Consider the following 9,462-nt stretch of genomic DNA (forward strand, 5'->3'; position numbering starts at 1 on the left):
TCGGACTGGACCAAATGATCTTCTAAGGTCCCTTCTGGCCTTACAATCTATGAGTCATTTCTGTCTGTTGTGTAACAGTTCATTTGGGGATAACACAGGAGAGGGGTGGGGAGGGGGCTGTGAAAATATTAGTATGAATTTCTGATAACTGGCCATCCCAGAAAAGGGGTGTTTTGTGGTTGGGTTGCTTTTAGGATGGTTTCAACTTTTCTTTGTGGTGCAGCAAACTCTCTTTGTTAATAGTATGACTACACAATGTTTGGAGAAAATGCATTTTTAAAAAAATTTTCTGTAAAGACTATACTCTGATAACTTTTCAAAGATACTTTTGAGCCTGTCAAGAAGTTCTTCAGCTCTTACTCCTATGGCCAACTTATATTGAGGGTGTAGCCCTCATTATCTCAGGCTTATTTGGATATTACAGGCATGTTCTGTGATACCAAAACTGTGGCTGTCTGTCAAATAGCATGTTTGGCTGTATTACAATTACAAGGCAATTCTATTGAAATGTGTCTACTGCATATTCTACTGCATACGTGTGTTAGTTGTAAGGTACTTCTTGCCGCTGTCTTTAGTCTCCATTTCCTGACAGGGAAAATGCATACTAACAGTTAATGAGACAAATATACACACTGTCCTAGGTAAAGGATGCTGATCCACATGCAATTCTGACTTACAGTTAGCTTGAAATTACCATAAATATGAACAACTACAGTCCCATGCTTTTTGTAAAGAGCCACTCCAGTTGTGCTCCTGTTAACTTTGGAAATAATTCCAGAACCTGGTAAGCGCTGAAGTTCTGCCTCTGCCTTCGCCGGTTTTGCAAAAGGGACTCCATGAGCTTCAAAATATTTAGGAATCGTTCTTTTTTTCAGGCACAATTTGTGCTTTCATGCTGTAAGGTTCCTGAAAGATTGTTCTTCCTTTATTTAAAAGTTCAACTAATGTTTGTGTTGGGTTGAAGTTTGGGTTGCTTTTTTTTAAGCCTACAGATACTTTGCCCCTCCAGCCATTTTTTTTCATTCAGAAAATATATATTTAGCATTTGTTTTGCAGTTATATTACCTTTGCCATAAAATTGCCCACGGATTCAAGGAAGCTTGCATGTGGTGGTGGCGGCTGCCATCCACCAACTTGTGCCACCGCTGTGTGCAAGCCCTTCCCCTGCTCCCACGTCCAGCTGCCACCACTTCCCCCCTGCTCCGCCAGAAGTGTACCCAGAAGGAGTATGGTACACTCCTTACAAGGTTGAAAACCCCTGCCATATGCGATTCAGCTCATTAGTTCATCATTTAAACTTTCTCCAGATTTGTAACGCTCAGTTAATTGTCTTAATCCAACTATATATTCCGGAATTGTTTTATTTTCATTTTGACTTTGCCTGGAAAAGGGGAAATGCTTTGCAAACATCAGGCCCTTTGGCGATAGTTTAGTTTGTTGGTTTTTTCTACGATGAGTGCATGGGGGGTGGTGAGAGGGAGTCTCCTGGGCTTCCAAATGTTGCTTTTCAGAGCATACTCCAAGCATTGCTAAAAACCTCCAGCTGAGGAGATTCGACTACTTGACTGCCATAACAGGAAGGATTTTTTTTCTCAAGCTACACTGCTTCACTTCAAAGCCATTGGTATGCCTCAATCTACTGTGTTAGTACTTATTACTTGGGATACTTTATTTAGACCGGGGTGGGCAAAATGGCTGATCTGGCCAGCAGCTGGACTTCATTTCCCAGCAGCCCCTGTCAGCATGGCTGGGGCCAGTCTCCATGGAGACCACAGCCACAGCTGGGCAGGAAAGCTCAAGGCTGGGGTTGCCGTGGAGCCCAGCCTGGCTGTGCATGTGGCAGAGCAGGGCAGGGAGCTGCTCCAGAGCTGCTGGGAACTTCAATGGAGGCAGCTTTCCGCAGCGCCAGGGCACAGCCATGTTCTGTAGCCTGCATGCTCCAGGCAGGGGCGCATACTCAGGGGATCATGGCTCTGCCCCAGCTCCTTGCAATGGTGACAGCCCGTAGAGACTGGCCCCAGCCATGTGCAGGGGCAGACGAGAAATGGAGTCCACTGCTGACCAGATCTGGTCCATGGGCTTTGCGCATCCCTGGTTTAGACCTTAGGCCAGATCCTCACCTACTACAAACTGGTCTGAGCAATGAATTTGCTTCTCATAACTATGGTATAAAAAACTTTGCCGTGTAATTCTGACCGCAGCAGTTGTGTTTAAAATGTGTTGATGCCAGCCTGTTTTAGCGATAGTGTTGAGAGAAGGCTGTAAGAGCCATAACAATGATTCCAGTTAATAACATTCCAGTGCTATATCTTTCTAATTACAAATATAGGAACCAAAGAAACTTCAGCACTAGTTAGAGGCCTTCTTGCCCACCATATCTTCCTAACTACTTTTGGCTTATTCACTGCCAAGCTGAGATAATTTAAGAATGCTAACATCTAAACTGTAATGCTGAGCTGGCCTTCAGTACGGTTGTGACATATGTTATTCATTCTTGTCCCATTTCTCCTTGGGACAGTAATGAGAACAGTAATGAGAGTACTGTTTATTTCTGGAATGCAAACAGATCTTAATGATATTACTTCTAGAAAAAAAACACTCTTTTTTCTTTCTCTCTCTCTGGTCTCTCAGACCTCAGGGGCCTAACATCCACCTTAACCTTAGCCTTCCATCTCCATCTATCTTGCACAGTCTCCTTCCACTTTGTCACGTCTTCGCCTATCCTTTTCAGAGCAATTTTTGTGTTATATTCCCATCACTGCCCTGGTTTACCTTGAGGTCTGATACCCTCAACCTCAGCTTCCAAAATCTGCTTCACATGCCTTTGCTCATCAGTTCATGCAATATGCCCTGCCCATTTCGTTTTCTGCTCTCTCATCTTGCTCAAGACATCAGGTCTTTGATAAAGGTCCACAAGCTCCTGATTGTCTTCTCCATACTCCATTTTTGTGTACTGTACCAAATATTTTCCTTAGCACTTAGACTTCAAGTGTTTGAAAACCTTTTCCATTTACCTTTGTCAGTAAACAGGATTCACAGCCATGTAAAAGGACAGATTGAACAGCTGTACTATAAAGCTGGCTTTTACAGTTTCTTGAGCTATTCCTTGATGTCTTTATTTTATCCAGATTCACAGTTATTAGTCAGGTGTATCCTGGCATGTTCTTGGATTACTTGGAAAAAAAGAGACCATTTTCCTGAAGTTGAGCTGCTCGTTGTTTCAAATGAAAATAACAATTTAAAGCACTCCCCCACACACAACACAAGCCCTCAGGGTGCTGCAAATGGTTACTTAAAAAATCCCAGCTCAACAACAAAAAAATGAATAACAAAACTGTAGCAGTAATTTTAAAGAAAGTCAAATTATGTCTAGCTTGTTACTATCAGGCAGAAGGTAGGGTAGAAGTGCATTTTATAGACTAACTGAAAATGCTATTGAACCTGGTTCATAAAGGTGAAGTTATTTTTTTCTTGCCACCTTTTATTCCAGGGGCAAGCAGAATACTTGTATTGCCTCTAAAATATTTAATATGATTAATTGCCTCACTGAGACTACATGTATTGCAGAGATGCTTGTATCCAGCTTGGACATGAATGGGACCTCAGGTTGCTAGAGAGGAGCTTTTAAGTTTGTGTCTGGCATGGATGCTGCTGGCTAGCTTAACAATGAGGACAGAGATGCCCAACTGCCCCTTTGTTAGGACATGGGCATTCACAAAAATCACTGCTCAGTTGACACCTAACTGTAAAGGTGCCTAACGTGTCTTAGTACCTTGATTTCTGCCAGTAACGTTGCCTACGTGCCTAGAGTTCTGCTGATACACAGGCTCAGAACTGCCTAAACCTTGACAGCGCTGAGTTACTCAATGCCTGTCTCAAGTCTTATGGTCCAGTAGGACTAGGAAATCCCCTGCCTAGCTTGTCTGTAAGACACAGTGTGGTAGGCATGCCAATGCAAAAGAAAGGGTGGAAGAAGAGGTGGTCCCTCTTTCCCCACACACCCATCCACTCTTACACTCCAAAGACTAATGGTTAGAGCATTCACCTCGATGTGCCTTATTTGAAGAGATTCAGCCCAGATAAACTCTAGCTCACAGGTTAGCCACATTTTTGGGCAGAGTCCCAAAAACACTGGCAATTTCAACTTGTAAGATGTTGGCATGCCAGGGGCAGATGACAGGGGAGCTGCAAGGGGCCTGATCCTTGTTGTGTCAGTCTGCCCCTTCCCTGCCATCTGTCTTGAGGCACACATGCCAAACAAAATGCCTCCATGTGCCATGCCCTGGCACCTGTGCTGGGGGTTGCCTATCCCTGCTCTAGCTTATCAGGTCTTTCTTAATCTGTCCAGTTAGCGTAGTCCTACTTTGTATGATGAACTGCTTAAAGCATTCTTTGGAGTCAGGACTGGAAGGAGGCTTTGAAAATATCCTCATGCTCTTTCTGATGCAGTGCAATTCCAAAGCCCCCCAGATAGACTTTAGTCTTAAAACGTGATTAATGGAGTAATCACGTCTTACATAGTGACCTGGCTGCAAAAATATGTATAATAACTTTGTGGCTGGTTCCTGTTACATCTTTTATTGAGCATGTAGCCAGTGCCCAGGCTACGGAGAACACTGAAGCCTTTTAAGACTTCCAGAAGCTGGGAGCACCTCTCAGCTGATTGGGGCTTTCAGCAAGGGGAGTGCAGGGAGCCACACTTTCTACTTGCCAACAAAGACCAAGGAGCCTGGAATCTGGTGTGGGATCCTATAATCCCACCTCTTGCCATACCACATGTGGCATGTCAGGAAGCACAATTGTTGGGATCTGGCATCAGATCCCTTTACACCTTTATTTTAAGGAGCCTAATAAGCCTGCCTCATGGATGAAACTGTGCTGTAGTGTTGCTCTTTCTTGTCCCCATGAAACAGAGATTATGGCAGTGACTCAAGTACCCTCTGAAGATTAACATTTGCATAGTATTTTAATGGATAACCTCATGTTAAGCATTTATTAATATTCACTCACAACTACTAAAGATTAAGAGCTCAGCATAATGGTTACCAAACTCCACTTAGTGATCTTTACACTGTATGATTAGAGAAGGCACTGGCACAGAAAGAGAAGGAGTCATAGATAAACTATTGTTAAAAGGTGGGGAACAAATTTGGCTCCTCACTACCACTCATGCCAATCCAGAGCAGTGCAGTTGAAACCTATTGACCAAATCCTCATTTGGCACAATTAGGCACTAGCTCCACTGCCTTTGGTGGAACTGTGCCTGTTTTCATTACCTGAAAATTGGGTTCAGAGGAGTGACTGAATGTGACTCACTACCTTGTCAAGAATACAATGTATTACACCAGCTTCCTGCACTGCTTTTCCTCAGAAGGCAGGGCGGAGTTGCACCTTATTAACTAATTCAGAAGTGCATACGCTTTTGTAAGCTACATTTGCTTCATTGTATGCTAGAATATGGCTGAGGGGTGCAGGAGTTCTGGTTGAAATACAAAGGATAGGGAAGGGGGAGGAAAGGAGAGTGGACACTGCGGAGAGAGGAAAAAGTAGGTTGAAAAGAAAAGCACAGCAGTTAACCCATAAGGGGATAGTGGTTATAAAAGATAATCCACATAACATGATAAGAATCCAGAATCTCTGTTGAGACTATACCTAGCACAATCCAGATTGCGGTTGATTTCTTGTTCTGCAATGTTGCATTCAAGTCAACATTTTAAAAGGGGGTTTTTTTGGTTTAAACTACTGTCAGTGCTGCAATGCCTGAGGAGGTTAAAGTGTTCTGCTGCAGACTTTTGTGTCTTTCTGGACTTCATGTAAGCTCAATGTCCACTTGTCCTTTCACATAGGGAGCTAGGCAGGAGACAGGGCATTTCATTCCCTCAGAGAATGAAACGCCCTTCCCAGTGAAACCCCGTAATCACAGAGTTCAAATAAAACCAAAAATGCATGCGTACAGCTTCAACAGCTCTTTAAGATATAAGAACATACAGCATTTCAATTTAAAAGAACTAGTCTCAATTTTCCTTATATTTATGCAAGAACAAACAAATTACATATACAGGCCATCTGTTAGGAGAATATTACACCAGTGGGGTTTTGTTGAAAGATTTCTAGACAGAGGGGGTTGGAACCTCCTGTTCTCTGAAAAGACCGCAAAGACTTCAAAGGTGTTAAAAACTAGGAAGCTTTCTTTACCCTTTCCAATAGTCCATCTCCCTGACCTGTCTGAAAGCTGAGACTGAATGTGAGAATGTTTTTGGCATGGCTCTTCACTAACGGTGCCCTTCTTCTGGCTTTTCACTCAGAAGCAGTTCATATTTCATGAAGTATGTCCTATTGGATTAAAATCCATCTGGTTCAGAGCCACGTGAACAATGTATTGAGATTTACAAGCACAAAGAGTTCCAGCCTCCCCCACCTCCCCTTTTTATTCCAGCCATTCACAACTGGAGGTCAAGGAGGGCATCCTAACTTAAAGATATGGCTGAGCTCCAAAGTAGGCATAGTTTTGAGAAGTTCGTAAGAAGCCTGCTTATTGTCAAAAATGTGCCGCTGGCTACATTTCAGCCAGTTTTATATCCTTCTGGCTCTGATCCTAGAAAGGGATGACAATTAGCCATAATAATAGCATCCAGCAAATAATGTCTCCCTCACAAAAAAGCAGTGTTTAAAGTCCTGATAACATCCAGGTCAGGCTATTCTTAAGGGCTCTCATGACACTCCAGTTCAGTACAAATTCCCTTGTTAAGGTGGATCTCAGTCAGGAATCCGTTTTGTGAAGCAATATTGATTTCTGAGGTTTTTCTCCAAGAGTGAGGTCCAGGAGCTTAAAGGAAAAATTCTGGCAGGAGCAAAACTAAATCTGTAACACTTTTAAAATGTTGCAACTGTTGAAACTTAAAATATGAAACCGTTGCAAAAGGGAGATTATTGTTGCATGAAATCACATTTTCTAAATTCCTTCAGCATTCAGCTTGTAGTGTTCAAACTTATTGGTTGTGGTTTGGTTGTGGCTGAACCAACTTAGCTGAACAGCCTGGAGACAAACTATATTGTACCTGGGCCTTGTTTTTTCACCCTCCCCAACCCCTCAAGTCAGTGCCTAGGGCAGCTGCCCTGTTCACCCTGCCCTAGTTATACCACTGATAGGTAATATTAAATAGTCTTTTTTAAAATATTAATGATATCTGGAAAAAATAGTGCCTCTGGTAATGTCTATCAATAGATGCATGTGACCATTATCCCAAGTCTGGTAGACTGATATTTCCACAAACGAGAATGAAGTTGGGGGGAAACAAGAAGCCAGTACCAGAGCTGAAAACATTATAAGATTACAGGTGAGTAAAAAAGAGTAAAGTAAGAACTCAGCTTTATATGAAGATACAGTGAGTGAATTTCCCACCATCTTTAGGAACATTTCATTCCAGGAGAAACCAGAACCTTTTGTCTCCAGAAGGGATATGTTAATATATTTTGAACTTTTAATCCTATACAGATTTAAGTAACAGATATTTGGGGGACTAAATCCTCCTGCTGGCTATTGTACTGTTGAAGACAATCTACACATTTCAGAACTGAGGGTAGAGATTCCGAAAGAAAAACACTGCATTACAATATTTATCATACTTAAGGATCTGTAATACAGTGATCTGTAACCTCTTGCCATATTGCATCACTAGCAATACAACAAATTCAGTATTATGGATGACATTTTAGGTATTCTCATATACAGATTACTGCTATTCAAACATGGTAAATTGTGACTGTTGGTTTCAGCATGTATTAGTTGGTTGCAAGAAAAAATGTGGATTTGCTCATATAAAAAGTTGTGTGTTAAAGATAATCAAGAAACAGTATTAAGTCCACAGCACAGGGAAGAAAACTCAGAGGATATATCCCAATGAACATGCACGTGCAGGAGCATGTGTTTTCCGTGGGATAAATAGCAGTGGCACATATCTGTGCCACTGCTATTTGTCCCTGGGCATGCCCCTGCATGCACGCACCTGTGCTGGCACCAGCAGGCTTACCTGAGGTCTTGGGGGCCTTCCAGGGCAGCAGCAGTGCCAATCCAGCCACTCAGAGCCTGGCTGTCAACCAGAGTATGGCTCTGGCTGGCCAGGCTCTGTTTCTGGTGGCACATGCTGCTGCTGTGTGCACCACACTGCTTTTTTAGCAATCTTTTTTTTTTTTTTACACCAGGATCTCCTGGTGTCAAAAAACCTCACTGTGCTAATTAGTAATGTAGTGAACAGGTTCACCTGTGCCATGTGCTTGTTGAGACGTGCCCAAATAGTCTTTTTCTGATCATCCAGGCTTGCACATAAACAGTGCAAGACTGACAAGCACTGATTTGTTATGAAGATGGCTTGCTGGCTGATATTTCTAACAGGTTTGCCTGGCTCACTGAATTCTTCTCCTACAGCATTAGATTTGGTACTCTCTCCAGTTTCTAGTGGTAGTCTCAATGCTGAAACGGGAACCCCAGGAATATATGTTACTTTTGATTTCCCATTTGAGAATATAGTTATAGTGCTGAACTTTGTTGCAAGTTTGTTTACCCAGTAAAAAGTATGTGAACCTGGTGCTTGTGAAAAGCAGTTTTTATTTTCCTTCGAAGGGTAAAACCTATACAATGTTATTTTCTTTAACTGGATCTGAAGTCTGAATTTGAAGAGACTGGGCACAACACTTAGGTCTTCTTCAACTGTCTTGAGCTGCTCCAGCTGTGAAAAACTGGAAGTCCCGTTTGACTAGCTTCCTGCGAATTCCTTCCTGTGAATCCTCTATGTGGACACACCGAATCCTTAGCTAGTCAGCACTGTCACCTTTCTAGAGTCCCATGCAGAAAGCATACCCAGGAGAAGAGGATTATGGAAGGTTCTACAGTGACTGCAGCTGTTGGAGCAGCCTATTTGTAATGTGTTGGGAGGGAAGAGGTGCAAATGTGATATGGACTATGCTCCCTGGTAAATTGACTTAGATGACTCACCAATTCCAGATAAGCCACTGAACACCAGACAGTTGATAGTAGATGGTAACTTCCAGTTATTAGAAAGATCTGAACCTGATGTGAAAAGACTTTGTATCCTACCATTTCCCAGAATCATCCAGTCATTTATTTTTCAATCTTTAACTAGAATAAATTTGAGAGGTCCCCCCCATCCCAACCCCGAAGAGAAATACCAAAAGAAAACACTATAAGGAATTACCAACCCCCCTCCAAATAACTCCCCAAAGCCAATATAAAAATGATCACTGCTATGTTTATCACCAAGAATTATCTTATTTAGAAATAAAAAATATTATAGTAAAACAGTTTCAAGTTAACCTCAGAAATTACTTGCCGACAAAGCACATATATTTTGATCTACAGTGGTTCAGTTGAAATAGAGATATGGGGACCCTTATTCCAATAGAAACTGTGTTTCATAGTTTCATAGTTTCTAGGGTCGGAAGGGA

This window comes from Gavialis gangeticus, unplaced genomic scaffold, assembly GCF_001723915.1.
Source record: "Gavialis gangeticus isolate Ggan-Ray unplaced genomic scaffold, GavGan_comp1, whole genome shotgun sequence".
In the NCBI taxonomy this organism is placed as follows: domain Eukaryota; kingdom Metazoa; phylum Chordata; order Crocodylia; family Gavialidae; genus Gavialis; species Gavialis gangeticus.